This window comes from Ptiloglossa arizonensis, chromosome 7, assembly GCF_051014685.1.
Source record: "Ptiloglossa arizonensis isolate GNS036 chromosome 7, iyPtiAriz1_principal, whole genome shotgun sequence".
Classification (NCBI taxonomy): Eukaryota; Metazoa; Arthropoda; class Insecta; order Hymenoptera; family Colletidae; genus Ptiloglossa; species Ptiloglossa arizonensis.
The window spans coordinates 10,147,344-10,168,873 of record NC_135054.1 but is presented as its reverse complement, the minus strand read 5'-3'; the positions used below and the strand labels follow the sequence as shown (position 1 = coordinate 10,168,873).

The window sequence follows — 21,530 nt, the reverse complement described above, 5'->3', positions numbered from 1 at the left end:
AACGTATTCGAAAATTTTCAAACTAGTTTCGTATCGTCTTAGATGTGAAAAAATATTCATTCTATACCCGAGGCACGATACTTGAGACGTAAATTAATATAAAAAGAAAAGTACTCGCGAAGTAGTTAATCGAAGATAGATGTTGGACGTTTAAGTAAATTGTAAGATTAATCTGCGTAAGAAAAATTGTTGGTAATGAAACCAAAATAAGAAAAAGGAAATTAAGTATAAACGAGCACTTTCCTCTCTTCGTTAAGTATACTCTCAAATATTGTGATTTAGGTGTGTAATAATCTTTCTTCGGGCTAAAGGTGCTTTGAAAATTTGAATCGAAAGCATTACGTAATAAAGTACTTCGACCATAATCGAGACATTGAACAAAATTCAGTTCAATAATAAATGTTCTTAATAGTAAAATACGTGCAATTTGACCAGTTCGAGCAGTTTGATAAGAAGGAAAAACTCGGTTACTTTCGACGCAGGTCTCGATCAACTGTATGTAAATCTGATGTTATAAAAAAAAAACTTTTGCGCAAACTTTTCTAAATCACATTTCTTTTAAATATAAAGCACCATCGAGATAGGATAAACGTGCTGAACAAAGAAAGGTTCTCTCGGTGCTTCTTTAGAGAGGGACGTTCGAAGGTAGGGAAAATATGTTCGGTGATCTCTCGAGGGAGCTATGCGAAATGGCGTTGTACAAGGTGTCTCCTAATTCGCGTGTTCGCTTCCTGCACACGCCATTCCTAGAGAAATTTGTACGTCGAGGGTTCTCGACGACGCTACAGGTTTTCAAAATTTCATCTTGGAAGCGAGCGGGACACTGCAAACTTCCAAGGTGGCGAGGACGTTGCGACGATACAACACGATGTATTATAAAATATTCCGGAAGCCGACGAGTTGTATATTTGACGTCCTCAGAATCCGTAGAAATCACGCAGAACCGAGCCAGTATCTTCCTAATCCCAATGACGAAAGTTTTTCGCCTTCTTTGTAAATTTAAACCTACAGTAGCAACAACGTTCACCAAGGTTTCTTATTCGTCGTTATTTATTTCAAACCGGATGCAATTCAAAGATTCTATTTAATAACAGTAAACAATTTGCAAATATCAAGAACATTACTATTGTCATTTTTAATCGACTAACTCGACGGTATCGTGTGAATAATTGAAAATTTATTTATCAGTGCCCTCTTCGTCGATCGTAAACTTGTTTGATACTCGAAACTGAAAATCGGAGACACTAAAAATTCGAAAAACGTATCTTTTGGTATTCTGAAGTGTACAAGTTTTCCCTTCGTTTACGAAAATTTCTCACTCACCAATCCGCTCGATAATTCACAACTTTTCCATTTCCAATGGCGATACATATTTTTCTTCGCCGTTAGAATCGCGGAGAAACGGATAAATTCCTTAAAACCGAATCGTTTAGGAAAATCTCGAGGTGTCAGGGATGATCTTAAGAAGGAAGCATTCGTAAAGTCGCATTAAACCGGTTCATCCTAGAAGCCCCATGTTAACGCCATTCGACGCGTGACAAACCAGGTTCTTGATCGTTTGAGTTTCCAGCAGGAAGTCCAATTCGCGGACGGATGAACCCGGCTCGAAACGAGAGACGGTAGACTGTGGTATAAATTCGCGTAATTTTCTACGATGGGATTCCACGTGCCGACGTGGAAACGTAGTTTCCTCTCTCATTTACTCCACCTACGTGGGTTGAGCCGCGCACACGTGTATGGAGAATAGTGTGAGAGGAGAAGACGAATGGAATGAAACACGGGAAACCGTGGCAAGGGCGGGACGAAGAAGGATATACCGGGCAAAATCTTACGGATAAATTGCGGGAACGAAATTGGAAAAAGGGTCAAAATACTACGATCGGCGGAGAAAAGACAAAGAAATATAATTGCGAAGAGATCTCACGGTGAACGTAATCGTCGCGAGTGGTACGAGCCGTGAAACATCGGGCACGGAATAATTTAATTCCTTTTGTACCAAAATTGCGTCTGGATTTTATTTTGGAAGAAGACACCGACAGAAGGGATCAAGTAGAAATAGGAACGATGGTTCTATATCCGTTAAAATTATCTATAGAATATACAAGACGCTTTCTCGTTAAAAATTTAACGTTGAATCGCTGCTCGTAGGAAGATTAAAGGAACACAATGTGAAACGAGTCGAATGGAAAACAGGAGAAACACGATACGTGCAAGGACAGTGACGCGCATCAATTTTACTTCTGCGAGATTTAAGTAGTAGGGGATTCGATGAATCAGACGGGCTAATGTTTCCGAAACTTGAAATCTCTGAGCGATGAGTCGCTACGGAGGAAATACAGAAACCGAGTACGCAATAAACAACGGAGAAAACAGAAGAAATAAGTGTTGGTAAAGATACAGAGATTTATAACAGCGTGGAACAGCGAGGTAGTGGTATAAAGCTTCATAAGTCGGACACTGTTTAGTTTCCTCTTTACCGGAATCTTTTTACGCTCGTTAGACAAAAATTATGTTTGTCGTTGAACCTGATGAAATACAAAGGCTAATGTGGACACTGGAAACATACAGAGAAAGAATATGACGTGGACAAATTTTTCTCCTGCACGTTTCGCTCTTTCGTGTGCCGACACTAATCAAACGTTGCGCATTTCATCATCTAAAGAAAGACGATAGAAAATAATAATTTTGTTGATAGTTATGAAAAATTGGAGTAAACATCGAAACTTCGTAGTCTGTACAACTGACGTAATTAATGTACTTTATCTTTAGGATGATTGCTATTTGTTTGTAAACTGATAGGTTTATATTGGGAAATGTCAAGGAAATAGAATTATTGTTACCCGAGAGATATAATTAACAATCGTCAACCTTGTACACGCAAACACTAATAGGAAAATAAATACTCAATTTGAATTATACTTAAATATTTATCAAACGAGTACAATTGTTACAAAAGTTTCACGTTCGAATTAACAATAACTAATAATATTATCCTTCCCTGCGCCAGGGTTTAATGTTTGTTATCGTATGATAAGTTTGTTTTCCTTGCGTTGAAATAACTGTTTATAGGAGAGGCTGATATTATGTTAATAATTGCAGCGTGTATTTAACCCCAAGCTATAAAAAAAACTGTATTTTGGAACGATATTCAATACTGCACAATTCGTTATTATGCAATTCCAAAGTAATGATAAATCGTAAAATTGAAAGTGCTAAAAGTCACCAAAATCGTATTATATTTTTACCAGGCAATTTTGAATGTCAATTCGTTATCACAACCGTCAAATTTTAGTTATTACATTAACGCTGAATTAACTTCTGCCTAGATCGAATTGTATAAATATAATCTACCGCGAAATAGGACGAAATATCTATAAATAGACAAAAGTACCAATAATGTCTTTCGAAGGCTGACTGAACCGTTTGATCTAACAAGATTAGCAATTCCTGGCAGGATTGATCCTTTTCTCTCCCCACAATACCTACATTTGAAACCAAACTTTCGATGTAAAAGTTGATCGAAGTTAAACAGATCCCAACGTATTTCTTTATGAGAAGAAAAAAGACAAAGAAACGAAAACTTTATTCAATACGCGACTCGTACGTACAAAAAATATTTACAAGGGTCATAAGCGAAATTGGAGAACTTACACTTCTGCAAAAAATATCAAGTGATCAAAATTGGCAATTCTGTACCACTGTTCGATATCAAAATCAATACGACTGAACCTCGTACGAGTAAAGGTAAATTGAATCGTTAAAACCGAGCCAATAATGCGTGTGATCTACATACATAAAAAATATCTACAAGCACCTAAACGTAAGGACTCATCGTTTCACGAAAACGTCACAATACTATATTGTTTACTCTCTATTCTTTCCCTCCACAACGGCCAAGATAATATGGTAATGTGTGAGAACGAAAGAGAATGAATACGTGCGAGAATATAAGATACGAGCAAAGAGTGTTTAAGCCAGTCATTCTTGGAAAATTGTCGAAGCGTGTCGTGTCGTACAAAATAAGAATAACGTAGTCAACATAGTTATTATTATCTCTGTGCTTTGTTAATGTTTTGTTCCTATCACTACCTCGTTCGATACACGTATACCCTAGAATCTTATTCATCTTTATTTTATAGTAACCACCACCAGTATTGGATAATTTCTACAATAAGTCAATCCATCGAAACTAGGACAACATTGTACACAAGCTACGCATATAAAACATATACGTAAAAAAAAGAGAACATAACTGAAACAATTGGACAAGAACTTCGGGATCAAATATTGTCGATTCTCTAGTCCCTACTTCATTCGATACACGTATACCCTAGAACCTTATTCACCTTCTTTTCATAATAACCACCACCAGTATTAGATAATTCCTACAATAATACGTAAAAAAAAGAGAACATAACTCAAACAATCGGACAAAAACTTCAGAATCAAAGATTGTCGATTCTCTAGTACCTACCTCATTCGATACACGTATACCCTGTTCATCTTTATGTCATAATAACCACCACCAGTATTAGATTATTCCTACAATAAGTGAATCCACCGAAACTAGGTCAACACTGTACACGATCCACGCATATAAAACACATACGTAAAGAAAAGAGAACATAACTCAAACAATCGGAGAAAAACGTCGGGATCCGATTTGCTCTGGTCCTTACCTCCTGTGTCAAAATCAATGCGACCCAAGCCCGTATCGACGTAGGTAAGTCAAATCGCCGAAACTGGGTCGAACGAGGAAACGGTGCCCCTCGCTGGGAAATCCTTCCTTCGCATAAACAAGACAGAAAGAGCCGGGGGCCAATAAACTCTTAAAAAAAGAAAAGAAAAGAAAAAAGGAAAACGAACGAACCGATAAATTTGTCCACGCCTCGACGTCCGAAGGGAACGGGCATCAAGGGTCCGAGCGCGAAGTAGAAAGAGCCAGAGTGTCGTTAAACCGTGGCTGGAAACACGAGGAACACGAGGCAGCGAAAGCGTGTGCACACGCGTGCCACGACACCTGTACACAAGGCGTTCGCGCGCGAGCGTGACCGACACAGTGGCAATTACCGTGGCAGCCAGCTACCCGAGCCGGCTCTATCTCATACATTAAAGATGTCGCCGGGATCCTGACAATACCTGCCAAGACTGCGTCATATGTTACCCCACCCGGTGATGCCGCGATGGAAGAGGCGCGGTGAGGGAGGTGTACGCCAGAAACGAAAGAAAGAGAGCAAGAGTATCTTGGCGGCGTAGGCAGCGGCTCGGCCGGCTGAGGGAACGATTTGAATTTTGCATTAAACATCAATGCGTAGATTCCGCATGTTTGCCTCCCACCTAACCCCCACCTACCACCCTGTCCCGCAATTTCACCTTTATTGGATATACCGCGACCCGGTTAGGCGCGTCGAGATTTCGACGATCTCAACCGTTGAGTAAACGAGGATAGGCATGGAAAAACCGGGAACAAAATTGCGTCGCGACGCTGCCTCGAAACGGTCAACGTCTTTCGTCGATTCGACGCCGTTAATTGGAACAAAGGAACATTGTCGTGGTATAACTGAACGGAGACATTCTGGATTGTAGGGTAATTCGTGAGTGCTAATTCGTAATGTAACATTTAGGGAAACCTGATCTTCTATTTTATTATTGATACCGTCTGGTGAAATCTACAAAGATCGCAATTTTACTACGATCGTCTTTCAATATTTTTATGGAAAACGGGGAGTTGCGAATTAACGGGGTACAAATTTAGGTATTTAAGAAGAAAGTCAAACAGGGTACACGTTTGTTTCAACTTCCTCGATTGTTTTCGTGCTCCATCGATGAAGTGGGTGATACACTAGATACAGTGCGGTGACATTTGGTAATCAATCCTTTCAACAGGTTTTCTTCTGTTACAGAAATGGTCGCCTTTCGACTCATAAGAGATTGGTCCAACCTCTGTCAATCTTCTTACAGCCAATCAAACCTACTTGCCTATTTCTCGTTCACTCTGACATTTGCTTTCTCGTTCTCGCTTGGACCAATTCACCCTGCAACGAATTCGATCACGTTGATTCTATTCGCATGATTAATTACACACGATACGAGTCACTGGGTGTTCCGCAAATAAATATTTCCCAGAACAAGGTACTTGAAACTTATTTTCGCAGGAAAAGTATCGTCCATCCATTTGTAACGTTGACACAAAGATAGAAGGAAAAATATATGAAAATTTAAACTTCCAATACTAAGATAGAAGGAAAAATATATGAAAATTTAAACTTCCAATACTAAGATAGAAGGAAAAATATATGAAAATTTAAACTTCCATTACTAGATGAAATTCGATCACCGAAACGATCGGGTTACTTTGCTCCGACCTCTTGACGTCGCATCGACAGTTTCTCGGTTTCCTCGAGAGGTTGATTGCAAGATAAAATTAAACCAGCCTACGTGTTCGAGACGAAAATGGTGTGTCTATTGATTCATATTTCCTCTCTTTGAAACAATCGAGCGAAGAGATAGAAGATACAGAGACAGTGATATTGAGCAGTAATAGGATCTACCCCTTGATAAGCCAGATCGGCCAATGGATTTAGCTCCAGGTATAACGACCGGTTGTCGTTTGATACTATTTAAAAGAAGTAAGACAATAAAAAGATGACAAGCATCGACTGTGAACCGAGTCCACGAAGAAATTGGTTGGAAGAAGAGATCGAGTCAAGGTTTTCAACGTCCAACGACTTTATTCAACTTATCGAGTTGTACATTTCTATGATTTCTAACTGCTCTTTTGCTGAGACTTGACCATGCAAGTCTCAAACTAGAAATGGGAGTTTTTTAAGACATTTGTAATCACTGACAATATTAATAAACCTCATTTCTCTTCGTCGTAAAATAACCGAAAGAATAGGTACCAAAAATGTGCAAATTTTCTCTCATACTGTTAATAAACCATCCGACACTTATTTTATTATAGACTCTGAATATTTATTCATCGCGAGCAATGTATTTCTCTTGAGTTTATCTTCGATTAACAATACATGATATTTCTCCGTCTAGATGTTTAATAAAAAGAGCTTCGTTATTGTACAATTTTCCTTGAAATATCCTCGACGTAACATTATGCGCTATCATTACAAACGGTTCCTGCTTTACGTACACGATTGCAATCAATCATAATTGCGATGTAAAGCTTATACTTTGCCTCAACAAAGGGCACAAACTTGAGTGTGTTTCTTACTTGTGCTTTTTATAATTTTTTTACCGACAACGGTTGCAAATATTTAAAATTCCGAATACCTTCTTTCCGATATTTCCATAATCGTGGTCATTCGTAGACGAAGTACCCAAAGAATATAAATTAGAGTCGTGGATGGTCGAAGAAGATCGAGAATAGAAAAGTGGAGTTCGTTTAATTTAAGTAATACGAGTTGAGTGAACGATAGGACAGACGAGAGTAACAAGTACATCTTGGCAAAGTTCCAATGCTCCATAACTGCGACCGATACGCGATTTTACTTCGTTTGGTGCGCATTAGGACGCCCCGTTAATTGGACCAAAATCCATGCTCGTGAAAGAGAAAAATACACGAATTAAATGAACGTCGAACGGCGCTAATTAACACGTCCTTTGGAATTTAAGGACGCCCTTAATGTGCGGAAATACGTGGGAATTTATGCGTTTAACTCGCTTACAGAGGAAATAAAATTGTCCGGTTAATGAATCTGTGGTCTTCATGAAAATCGTATAATTATCCAGAAAAAATATACGTTTCGTGTCATTTTTGCGGAATTGTAATACCCTAGGGAAGATTTATTTCGTAACTAAGACTCGAGCAGAACGTTACGATGTTGCAGTCGTTAATTTCGACGAAACTTCGCTCTACTATACTTCGTATAACGTAGAAGAAAAAAATGGTATTGCTCCAAACTCTTTGGAAAGTGCTTCTCTTAAAGAAAGAAAAATTTTTGCTTATCACGGATTATTTATCCGTGATAAATAATGGATATACAATGATTCGAGAAAGTATGAAACTGTAGTCTTACAGTTGTTAAAGTTCGATGATCCATCTGGAAACGAATGGAAACGTTGTATACATTTTTCCATGTCAAAAATTAGTTTACACAACGCAACACAATGTAAGACACCCTTAAAATTTTCACCTCTTTAGAAAACGCTGGTTTAAAGTACCAGAGAATTAATATTAATATTCACCACGCAAAATCTACCGAAAGAGAGTTACTTCTGTTTTCTTTTATTTGAAGAAAGCATTATTCAAAGAAATATTAACGAAGTTCGTATTTCCAGCCTGGCACATTGATCATTTCTGTACGAACTTAAAAGATTTTCTTCGACGTTGCCCAAAATTGCATTATTTCATAGAGGTTGCAACTATTTTCAAATGCTCGCCGAGATATAAAATATCACCTAATTTTCTCACTTGTGATCGATCGACCGTCAAGACGTAAGAATGCATCGCGATTAGCGCAACTGGCGAATTGCCCAGTCGTGTTTAATGCAACCGTAATCCTCTCAGCATTCTTCTCTTCGTTCTTTTTCCATTTCCTTTTGTCTTTTCTCAAGCCCGTCTACGCATTATCGTTTCACACGCAATTCGTCATTGAGGAATGGCATTTGCCTACTGGAAAACGAAATACACACGAAGGAATTCATCAAAAGTGAGTCACAGCCGACAGAGAAATGAAATAGGGCTTGACAGAGGCCCATGAATCATCAATTTCGAGTTCCATTCGGTAACCATGGAATATTTTTGTCGTACCTCGAAATCAAAATATAACTTGGTTATTTGCGCAAATATTCCCTCAATTGTCTGAAATTCGTTCATTATTGCATTGCAAATGGTATCAACAAGTGTAAATGAAAATTTGTAAACAATGCGCGGTAACGATTTGTCCAAAATAATTTTACTCCAACGTGCCACATTAAATTTATATTTGGTGCAAAATTAAAACACCACGACATTTCTATATTGTTGAGAAACGAGTTTCGTCCACACTGTTAAGAAACCAACTTTGCCTCTTTCGGCGGTGTTCGTTGATTATTAAGAATCGGAATTAAAATAACGAAAAACAAAGTCACAATTATTTCGAAATATATTTATTTGTCAGCGTAGAAACAACGATCGTACCACTTTAACGAATTTGCCAGAAACTTAAAATGAAACACTACGTTTTGAATAACGAGATCCTTTCTAAAAGTTTATAAAGTTACGTTTCTTCTCTTTATACATAATTGAAAACAGTCAGAAGTTATTAACAATAATATTATCTTCTTATTAATGTAGTATAAACTTATCGTTTAAGGAAAAACTCAATTTATTCATTATCTGTTTCTTTAATTAGTATATATTTGAAAATTATAATAATTACGTTCAAACGTAAGGCTCCGTTAATCTTCACTAAAGTGTTTAAAATTGTTTAAAATAAAAGAACGAATCAATAACACATTAATATATCGGATTATAGTTTAATTTCTTAAAGGACAAAGTGTATTATTTGCAATGAAAAAGAATTCAAACTGATATCAACAAAAATCATCCATTAAGCAATGTTTCTATATCGCTGGGTGATTCGATTCTAAACATTTATTTTCTTTATTTTAACGGTTAATGCCATATCATAATATCGTAAATAACTTAAAAGTTGAACGTATACGTATGTGCCAGTATCCTTGAAAAGGTTAAAAAGGGTTCCTAAAGAGGTTCTTGAAAAGGTTCTTAAAGAGGTTCTTAAAGGAGTTCTTAAAGGGGTTTTTAAGGAGGTTCTTATGTATCTGCATACTATTTCAACTCTTTCCAAATCGACATACGTTCTTTAAAATCCTACACATCTTTTAAACATGTAGCCCGTTGTTTTATCTTTTCCCATTTCCTAGAAAACTTAATTTTGTTCATCTTCTGCCCAGCAGAATTTCATTCTCAATTTTTAAGTCACATTGTAAGTCTAGAACCTGTGGTTTTCAAATTCTTTAGAAGACACAACTCTGAAGAAAGAACTAATTGAATCAATATAAGAAAATTACACTTCTACAATTGATAAACACCACTGATCGATGTATCAATAGAAAGGTGATATTTAAAATATCGATACTTTTGAACGTTCAAAAATTTCTCCGCTTTGGAAAACATCAGTCTAAAGTTAGATCGTGATACAGCAATTTGCTCGATCTCGTTTCTTCGCCGTGTTTTCTCTACCAGTGTACGTCACATTTTTACGTACCCTTTATTACGACGAGTGATCGTAAGAAAAGGTTAAATAATAAAATGATTATCTTTTTTGTCGTTAGGTGTGAATGGACCTTTTCACTGAGGTGAAACGCGCGAAGGTACTTTCACCGTGCACAAAGCGTCGCGAATACACTGCTGTTATATTTAGAGCGGTCGCGGAATCGTCCGCGAAGAAATATCACGCGAGACAAGAGAAGGCAAGCCGAGATTCGTAAGAACTGTCTCTACGTATACAGCCTTTGAAAACTGCCCCAATGTTTTACTTTTGATATTTCAACGTTGAACGGTCTCGCAGTACGCGATACAACGCGTACAGTTTGAAACGCCACCGTTGCAAAAAATGAATGCACCCCGTTCAGATGCACCGAGGCGTCGAGAGATGGAAATTATTAAACAGTACGTGGCATCGGTTCACTGTAAAATAGAATCTTCCGGAATTCTAAAAGGAGCATTCCAGAATAAATCAATGGTTTCGAAAGCAAACAGTTTCACTTTGTAGCCCGACGTTTGATGATTCAATTTCGGATGAGTCCAACTATTCGCACGCATACTTTGATCTCGTGGTTTTTACGACCGTTTCGTGATAAACCCGTAATTTTACTCTAGCGAAAATATAATTTAATTTTAAGGTTAAACATATAATTTAGCCCTGTTTGAAAGTGCTTCCAACGCACTACGTAAAATTAGCGTGAAACGTTACCTCCTATTTGTGAAACCTTGGAAAGAACAATTTCGTTAGACTATCAACAAAATACTCTTAAAATTAGAAAACGAAGAGGCCGAGTTCTGTTTCAATATCATCGGTGACTACGTACGAAGTTGGTAATTTTATGGCAATCTGTTTTAAGGTTTCTTTACATGTACGTTGCATGTACGTTGTTCTTATTGGTATTGATTGATTGAATCTTTTGTTCATTGAATGTATAAAACACTTTAAAGAAAGCAAAATTTAAATACTTGAAAAACTTTGGTATTAATGAATAAATGATATTACATGTATATCGTAAATAATGTGACGCGAATCAAACAATCGCAAAAAACCATGTACAATATTTGTATAATTTTCTCCAATCGATATTTAAAAATGGAGATATTTATTAAACGCGATAAGTATATTTAAAATTGATTCAAGAAAAATACACTTCTACAGTTAATAAACTCTCATGTATTCGTAGAAAATAATACTTAAGTTATCCACATTCTTCCACGCCCAAAATTTGTTTACGCGCACCATTGAATTGTTAAACGTTTATTCACAGGTCTAGTGATATCCAACTAAGAAAAGAAAAAAGAAAAAAGAAAAATAGCTAAATTTACACGTATACAACCGTGAGCAAACCATATTCTAGTAACAGTTCTAGTATCGAGCTATGGGATAAACACTGTAACATATCATTGGTAAATATTTATCGTCATCCATCGAATAGAGGTTCACAGTGATCACACGATAAATTCTTAATGCAATGACGTGCCTGTTGGTAAGTATCGCCAGCCCATAAAATTTATAAACCTGCAAGCTGAATACGATCAGAAACTACATCGAGATAATTCGATGAATTATTCTAATCACTATTCAGTTACGATTCGAGTTACATACGACACGCCACGGTATTTAATCGGAAATAAGCACGTAGCAGCACAATCGTTAGCTCGATGTAATGCGGTAGTAATGACAATAGTCGCGCAACTGAACGACATTTAATACTAATTATATACGACTTTATTCGCAACGACACTTATAGCACTCCCTCGTGTGTGTTCCACAGATAACAATATAGTTAATACGTCGTTTCGAACAATTTTTATCGGTTTTATAAAATATACCACGTTTGGGATCGACTGTCGTCGAATTTTGAAATTTGTTAAGTATCCAGTCGTGCAATTTGGATTTATGTATTCGTAGATAATATTTTTTCCGTTAAAAAGTCACTATTCGTTACATCTCTATAACGTGCTCTTATTTCGAGTACTCAGATTCAGAACAATTCCACGTTGAAATTTCATTAGAATCATTAATTAAATTGTTACGATTCGAAACGTTCGCGCCGCTTTGCGCACAGTTGCTCGCGAGGACCGAAATTATTAATTAAATCATATCAAAGCGCAAACTGCGACGCCGATTCACTAAATTGAATCGGTTCATCCGAAATCGAAACTGTTTTTCATCGATAACAGATCCTGGTTCTAATTACCTCTTAATACGCTCAGAGCGATATTGAAAAATTAAAAGGGACGAATATGTCATGATACTTTCCAACGATATGCTTTGTTTAACATTTTAAAGGTTCTTTAACTTTTTCATGTAAAATTTAAATATCCTTTGGTTCTATTCAAAACGTTTAAACAAATTTTCACAAAGCACTAAAGAATCTAGGAAACTGAGAAGGTGCCTATCGTTATCTACGAATCGACTTAGCAGAAAATTGAGTCAGGTCTTGCGATCGGAACAGAAAATGTAAATATAAAATTTCATTTACATTGTAAACAAATTTATCACAAGCACGTTAATAGACATACACGTCCACATACGTGTGCCAGCTTAAAATAAAAATCTTCGTTCGACAGACGAACGTGATTGAAGAATAAAAAAGAATTATCGTCAACATTCTGCCCAGTAATTTCACAATGCAATAAACGCAACAGCCGTACTAATGATAATTCTAAATTCATTGCGAGTGTCGTTTCGTATGTTTCAATTCGACCCAGGTCTTGAAAATAACTTGAGAAACGGTAGCTCGTTACGTTCCATTATGGTCTAATTTTTTTGCAATATTTTCCCGGGAAATTTTCAATTTAACCGCAGCTGCAAATTATAGCCTCGTAGATTACATCGATGACGACAGCAGCGAATTGTAACACACGCCCGCGCCGCGATGCATTTCTGCTTGTACAGACTCTCCCTCTTTCTCCCTCTCTATATATCCTCCCCTCTCTCCCTCCCTCTCTCTCTCTCTTTCTCTCTCTGTCTATTTATCTATCTATCTATTTACCTATCTATCATCCTCTCTTTCTCTCTCTCTCTCTCCTGTTCGAGCGAATAATTAGATAATTTTGACATGATAAACGATTCCTTCGCAATGTGTCTCCGTGCTACTACCTCTCCAAAAATTGTAATCCCTAGTTGCCTTCAATGAGATTATAATTGTTTAAACAATATAGACGTTGTCGACGATTAATAGAGTCATTGTTTGGAAACATTTTCTAATGACAATGATGCATTTTTACCTGTTACTATTGTATTTTGTCATCTATCGAAGGAAGCAAACATTTTTGTGATAAGTTTATAAATTTGGAAATCTAATATCTATCGATAATTATAACTGTGAGCACAGCAAATGAAACGTAGTATCTTGCAATTTTAATAATAGTAACATAATAATTTACCTCCGAAGGAAAATCATAAATTTTCATCTTTTAACTACAAATTACGTATTACACGTTCAAGTTTCTACATACTTATCAAGCCTAAGGATGTACAAACGATTACTATGCAAATATAATTTCTAAACATGAATTGTGAGTCGTGGATTATCACTTTTTTACTCATTTTTGTAGAAAGCTCCGAAGAATAAGTAATACTTAAAAATATGATTTACTTCCCTTCCAATTAACGTATTCATACAGAAGAATACTACTTAATCGCAAGAATTTTCTTATTTTTTATACCATTAAATATTTCTTGCTTAAATGTTCTACTAATTAAAGATCTAGCCTATATAAATGCTGTAAGTATCACATGTATTTAAAAATTTGATATTTAAATACATTAAACTATAACTTTAAAGTTTCTTAATTTTTCACCTTCGCTCAAATGGTTCAAGCTTCTATGTTTCGATTATTTCGAAATTTATAAATTCCAAGTGTAGAAACTAGCAAATTTGGTCACTGTTTCTCCACAGTTTTTACCTATTACGAAATAGTATGCAAATTTTGATATTATACATATGCTCGATAGAGTCGAATAAATTCTATACATTCTCAGCGCATTATCGATGACTACTTGAAGAAACTTTCAAAAATATTTACCTAATTTAATCCTTATACTTTTATCGAAACGTCTCGTGGTACTCCTTGCTGTTTCGTATCGCGTTTCCTCAAATTATACAATAAGATTGTCGTCGAGACTGGGGCTCTTTGCATCGCGTTTTCCCCGATGCGTCGAATAAAATTTTCAAGCATCACCCGGCAAAATGTGGTATCGTTGCTTTTCACGATCATAATGCGAAACGGAGCGTCAAGCTTTCGAACCAGGAGACATACTTCTGCGTGTTTTCCGCAACGAGAAAAACCACGGTGAACAAAGCTTTCAGACAAAATGCGGAAAAACGGTACTTTCGGCGTTTCGTCCTCGTTTCTGTGAATCCTCTTTCTGTGATACATGCATATCGTGCACTGCGTGCCGGTAGTTTTACATGCGAATTTCATAACGAAATAAACTTTTTTTCCATCACTGCAGCAGCACGAATCAGCGATGCTGTAAATATCAACGTGTTTTATTTTCAAATTAAGAAATTACGTAGTTTGACAAAATCGTACCTTTAGGTATACATATACGTCTTGAATGTTACAATCTGGTTCTGCTTGGGTACTTTTCAGAAATAATTAGAAGGAACATGATTTCGTTCGCACAAGACGAAAAGAAGAAGGTAGAAATAAATATTTTGGTGGAATACGTGAATGTGTTACAAATGATTGAAAAAGAGGAATTGAAATTTAAGCTTGAACACTGGTCAACGAAAATAATTTGTTTCCTACGAGTTGGATAATTTAACCTAGGATAATCGAGCTTGGAATAATAGAATGTTACATTAAATGTAAGTATTTATTTTTTTTTATCTATACTTTCTATACCATCTACACTTACTTTTCTATCCATCTACGAAGTTATCTTAACACATAACAGATGTTGTAATTTTTCACAAATGACCATGACGAATACTCGAGTTACAATTTCCAAACCGTTAATTCTGAATATGAAAACACACAGATATTTCTCACCGATAAATTCAATCGATGAATCACTTCAAACGACAAAAGTAATCGTAAACATTCCACAATAGTGTAATCCGCACTTCTCTTCAAATCCTCTGTAACACCTAACATGGTCGACAATCTGTACACTTTGGTTGCTTCTCGAGGTATATCGCTTGTTACGCTATACATGGTACCGTTTGCTTCGAGAAACGAAAGGTCTCCGCGACTTTGTCCGAGGGTTAAAATCCAAACGCGGTACACAATGCGATTTCCTTGTCAGTGGACAGACCTCTGTCGGTCCTCTCTTTTCCCTCGAGTCCGGTCTCTACCCTTCGGCTCACCACGATCGGCCGCGAAACGTGAAACGGCTGAGAGACGAGGCTCGGAGGGTCATCCTTTCGCACATTTCCTCGCAACTATACTCGTTTTTGACGGATGTTCCGCGTTGCGTGGCCAGCCTGGCCGAAACGTTGCCGGCCGCCTCTCTGAATTTAGCACGCACTCCGTGAGTCATTCCGCGTGGCACACGCGCCGCATTCCAGCTTTCCGCACAGCTGCGCCGCGCGCCACAAATAAGTTACGAAAGTGCTTTGATCAATTGTCACCACGTAATCGTGCATTCCTCTTGGCAGACCCGCTGCGAATCGAAACCGAGGCCTTAATCGACGGATTCGTTCCGATCGGATCGCGCGTCTTCGTGCACGACCGTCTCTTCGCGGCCAGATCGGGTTCTCAATCGGCCGTTTCTATAACCGGTCCGCGTCTTCTGCGCTCCGAAGACACCTCCGCGACTCGATATCGTCGCTGCTCGAAGTTCAAGGGACGATTCAGACGGTGGAGATGACTCGTGGACTCGTAAGTTTGTCCAAACTCGCCAACTACGTGCACCGTACGGAGCCATACATCGTTCAATTTCGACGTAAGGTCGTAGATTCGTAAGGTTCGAGAGTTCGTTGCTGGAAATTAGAGCACTTGTTTTTTCCAACCGAGGAAACTCGAGATCGAGGGACAAATTTATTTCCAAGTATCGTTGTTTTCATTTTATCGTGAACATTAGTCGAGATACGAGAGAGTTTCAGTTGAAATTCTCGATGGATTTTGAGGGGAAAATAAAACAGTGCATTTTCAATATTTCTACAGAGATTAGGTAGAGAGCGATTTTTAATCTGAATTTATAACCGTAAGTGTTTTTATTCGTGCTAATATTATAGACATATTGATAATCAATAATACAAAATTAATCCTGGTTACTCTTACATTGTAGAAATGACAATGGTTGAAAATAATTTCCTTGCCTTCTTTTTCATCTCTTCGTTTTCAAATTATTTATCTGAAGTCTTAAAAATGTATCTAACAAAATTTCCTCTATCTCGAGATATTTTAAATCCAAGTTTCCACAGCTGGGAGAAATTTGCATCCCTTATTCTGAACTGCTCTAATGCTCTCTAAAATTGCACTTCCTAATTTGTAAACTGTCTTCGACCAATTTCTCTTTACGTTCGTCATAGAAACAGTACTTCGAAATATCTTCTTACTCTTATATCCCAGTGATCGATCTCTCTACACTTATTTGCGAATTTAACCCATTAAATACCAAATTATTTCTTTTTCAAAATTGGCCTTTATTATTCGAATCAATTTTAGCATTCTAATTTTAGTATTTCTTAATTTCCTATAAATAGAACACTAGTACATAATCATTTTTTAAGAAGTCAGTCTCTCGTTAATTCCGAAGAAATCTCTATAAATACACTGTCATCGCTTAACGTTCAAAAGTCACATACTTTCGTTCCTTTCTCTGCGAAACTACAATCCTAATAGTTTCGTTTTGGTGATTTGTTGCAATCGCGTGCATCGTCGTAGAATTGTGCACAAGTCGACTATTGTACTCTTCGCTCGGACATCCAGCAGATTGGTAATACGTTTTACCAGCGTGTTTGGCAGGTCATTCTGAATCAAAAATGCCACGTATACTATTGGTCTATTTCCAATCGTTAGCGAGATTAGCGTTGTTCAATACTGAAGTCAAGTGCGACGGTATGTAGTAGCAGTCGATGAAGACATAGATTGTCAATGATGACGTGCTATGATGATCTACTTCTACGTCCAGAGTAATCTACTTCTATTCACTGTGCACGATGCATTGAATGATTTCGAATGCACAATACGTCGAAATTATTATTCTCGAGTATCATTATTCGTGGTAATCGATACGAAATTATTACAATACGCTTCGATATCCGTTACGTGGAATCGTATGTAAATAAATTGAATTCTTGTGTAAAACTTCATAGAAAATCGTCGATCTTTCCATATAATTTTTCGTATACTTTCGTGTACTTTCCATGATTATTAATTCGTGATATTTCCTTGCGATTTGTTACCACCAAATAGTATAGACAGGTATGTATTATACACTCACAGTAACCGAACTACAAATACGAGAATCGAGTTCAGTAACAACTAATTAATCCCTCGCTGTTTGCGTGATTCAATTAACGTGTACTAACGCGGAATTCGTCTACCCTTAGGTCTGTTACAAGTTACGTCAAATTCAATTTCGACAATTTCATTGGCACGATTAAGGCAAATAATATTAGTTTCCGGAAAATTTATATTTGCGTTTGACAATTCAATTGATGCATATTTCAACCTCGAACAGTGGTCGACAATTTTAGCTCGAATAGTTACTCGCCATTTCAGTGAATTACGTTCAACGTTCATTAATATGTAAGAAAGTATTGTACGTATATCGACAAAAAAATATATAACTACTCGTACCTTCAAGAAAAAGTACGAAAAGTTCACAATGAAATTGTTAAAAACACTTTGGTTTATCTCCTTATGAAATGGAATTAAAGAGAAACGAACAAATAAACATTTTAAAGGTTTCTATTCTTATACACTTTGTACACACTCCTGAAAGCTTAATTGAGTCTCATTTTTTCTTATGTATATGTTCAACGTCGCATTAACTGCTTATAGTTAGTAGTAGCTTATTCTGTTCCCTAATTTTAAGTAAAAAATTAATCAATGCATCGTTGTAAAACAATACTTACGATGACATTGGTGTTTCGTATTTAACATTGTGCTGCCTCAACACCTAGTTAATGGTATAATCCGTATTTTCAATGTAATCCTCTGTCCGTCGTTTGTCAAACTATAAATCTACGTACACTTCGTACGAATGTTTAAATATTCAATAGGATTCGACATTTGCAAATATTCAGGGAACATTAACCATATAAAAAATTAATGTCTCGGACCAAGGATAATGTAGTATTAAATGTTTTCGTTTTTTGTTTATCTTCTAGGTATACGTATACAGTTCATAATTAATTTCAGAGTTTTGAAAAATATCTCGATCGTTCTCCTTTATTGTAATTCTTTTCTCACAAGAAACCTCCATACGGAAATTTCAGTCTGACCACTACGAATAAGTAGAAAAGCCTTGAATTGGTCAGACTGAATTTTATCTTTCCAAACATTGAAGATTTCTATTCTTTAAAACAAATCGCCAACATTTTCAAAGACAAGTTCATGGATTCTGTCGATGTCGCCAAATAGTTTCTCCGTCGAATGTCCAATTGCAAAATATTTTAAACGAAGTTAAACGATTACGAAGGATCTATGACCACGTTCGATTCTCATACTCCACAGATATTCCTTTCGCGGATGATTTGCAAACAACACCGTATCCTTAAACAATCTTGCGCATTAAACGATGCTCGGACGCGTTACATTTCGAGCCAACATTTTACCGCGCGAAACGGATCAATTTTTGGCACACAAGAATATCGACTGATTCAACCAGATACCTTGGACCGTGGTCTATGAATATTTATAAGCCAGCGCGTAGCATAAACAGATGTTAATTAATTATACGCAGCTGGCCAGGCGATCTCACTGTTTCGCGAACGTTGTACTAGCGGGCGCAGAGAAAACACATTATACGGAAAGTTCGAAAATGTTGACCTGCAAATTTCGCGCGGCCTTCGACGAGCCTGTATTTGTCTCTGCGAGATTGAATGTTTGCGCGATAGCAGCGCGCAGCTCTTTTACATAATCGTATTTACCGCGAAAGTTTCAAGTTCAGAAAAACCGAAACGATCGAGACATATCACATACGAAATTTTTAAATACAGATTCTCCGCTTTATCTACATCGAACGATTGTGAATAACATAGAACTCGAATACTTTGCAATATCACTACTTGCCAAGGTTTCATCACAGTCCTTTTTTTTTCGAAACAGAACTGCATACTTTTATTACGTATATCTCAGTATGCGTTCTAAGATGCATCCAACGAAGTACACGAAATACTCTTTTAATCAATATTCTTATTTTACCTATTTCTTAAATTCGTATAATATCATCTCGAAGAGAAACTGTACCGTAGACCAGTACAAACTAAGTATAATTCTAAATATAATACGGAACGCGAAAGTTTATTCCTTTCCCTCGAGAAAATTCAAGCAGAAGAATTCAATTATTATTCTACGATATCTCACTTTGCACAGATCTATTAAACACATCTAGCAAACAGCTAGACGTATATATGAACTCTTTTAAAATAACAATTCTGTAAATCTCGTTGCCCGTTTGCAGCCGAGAAATATTTAAAAAAGTGAACTGGAAATAAAACGACCAGCAGGGAGCTAGAATCGTGGTAGAAAAGAGTGGAAAAATTAGAAAAGACGAATCACGTGAAAATATGGAAACAAAGCGTACGAGGAAAGGAAGTGTTAGAAAAGCGAAAAGGGGAAGAAATATTTGAACGTGGATATACGTTCGTTCGAAGGTGTCGGCGAGTGGTTGGAAAAGGGCGATACAGGGGAAAAGATGTGTGAATGCGAGATGAGAGGAAATGAGAGAATGCGTGGCCCAGTACGTGGTAGTTCCGGTACGATTTACAATTCCATTTCACACGGAGAAAGGCATTCGCTTCATTGACTTTGCAACGCGTTAACGATATAACCCGCGCCGAGTTTTCGAAGGATTCACTCGACGATCAGCGAGTACAGAATTTCCTGCTGCTGAAAAGAGAACAGAACGAAATATTAACACGTATCGGGTAAATTAACAAGAGTTCCTCGAGATCCGTATTTGAAAGATATTTCACGCCAATAATAGCAAACCAGAGAAAGTCAATATTAGAAATGATCCATGTGGAATCCATTGAACAACACTCGTTGAATCTATGAACTGGCACTGAAAAATTAGATCCAACTTGGTTCAATTTGATTCGAACTTTGAAATTTTTTTTAGTAATATTTTGAATAATACCTCTTCTCAGCGTTTCTACTTCGAAATCACTATTCTCCATCGATCGAGATCTACGCGTTCTCGAAAATAGAATTAAGTAAAGTTTATTCTAGGTATATTCTTTTCTATGGAAAATATACCTTTAATTGTCGAATTTATTTTTTCCTTCTCGTACGTTTCTTATATCGTAATCATATCTATATACGTATCTAGAAATTGGTACGATTGACGGTGGTCTCGAGTGAACAGACAGAATACGAGAATAGGGAAAAAAGAAACGAGGAAATGGATGATGGGAACGTCCGAACATAACACATAGCGTAGCGTGTGCAGTCGATCATTCAGTGCACCTCTCGACATCTATTATACTTTTATAGTTTCTTTTCTACATTTCTATAACATTAGTATCTATTTATTTATTTTCTTTCATTCAATGAATACTTTCCATACACAAACGTTCTAATAAAATATTTTCCGTCTACCTACAAATTATTACGTGAATTTTACACGATGCAATACATATTCCTATTGATTTCTAACATTTCTTTTTTCTTATCTCTTGAATTAATTTTTGGAATATTTCTACTTAACATGTATTCTTCCTTTTTTTTTATAATATCATTTCTTCACTTTTATAATGCCACACACTGTATGGAGGATAAAACGTCAGAAATTTTAATAAAATATTTATCTTGTAGCATTAAATATTTTCTTACATATGTGTACTTCTCTTCTTACTTTGCACCATTTATTTTTTATAGTCATATAAACAGTAAGAATTGTAAAAATGGTTGCACGTAAAAAATGTTTATTTCTATCTTGTAATGTTGCATTGTGCGAGTTTGCGTTGAGAATTGCTCTTTGTACTTTCTATTTCACATCAGTTATACATATCTGGGTAAGTACACATATATATGAATTTTTAAAAACCATGTTTTTTGTTTTCGAAAATAACAGATGCCTATTGTACCGTGAATAAATTGAATCGTTCCGAATTGTACGAGTTTGATGCTTTTGTCTATAAAAATAAAATAAAACGAGGAACTTTTGAATCGC

The 21,530-nt window shown here is 36.5% G+C and overlaps 1 protein-coding gene across 4 annotated transcripts in view; it reads right to left on the bottom strand.

The window, feature by feature from the left end:
* LOC143149144 (uncharacterized) overlaps positions 1-21,530 on the bottom strand; it is a 266,938-nt gene that overhangs the window by 240,951 nt on the left and 4,457 nt on the right. Inside the window, exon 1 of one of the 4 annotated variants that reach the window (XM_076316267.1) lies at positions 4,871-5,151. The exons of 1 other annotated variant lie outside the window; for it this stretch is intronic. The gene's annotated coding sequence lies outside the window, so the exon portion shown is untranslated. Of the gene's footprint in view, positions 1-4,679; positions 4,840-4,870; positions 5,152-21,530 lie in introns of those variants that run through there. 2 more of the 4 variants (XM_076316264.1, XM_076316265.1) reach the window with 2 other exon arrangements.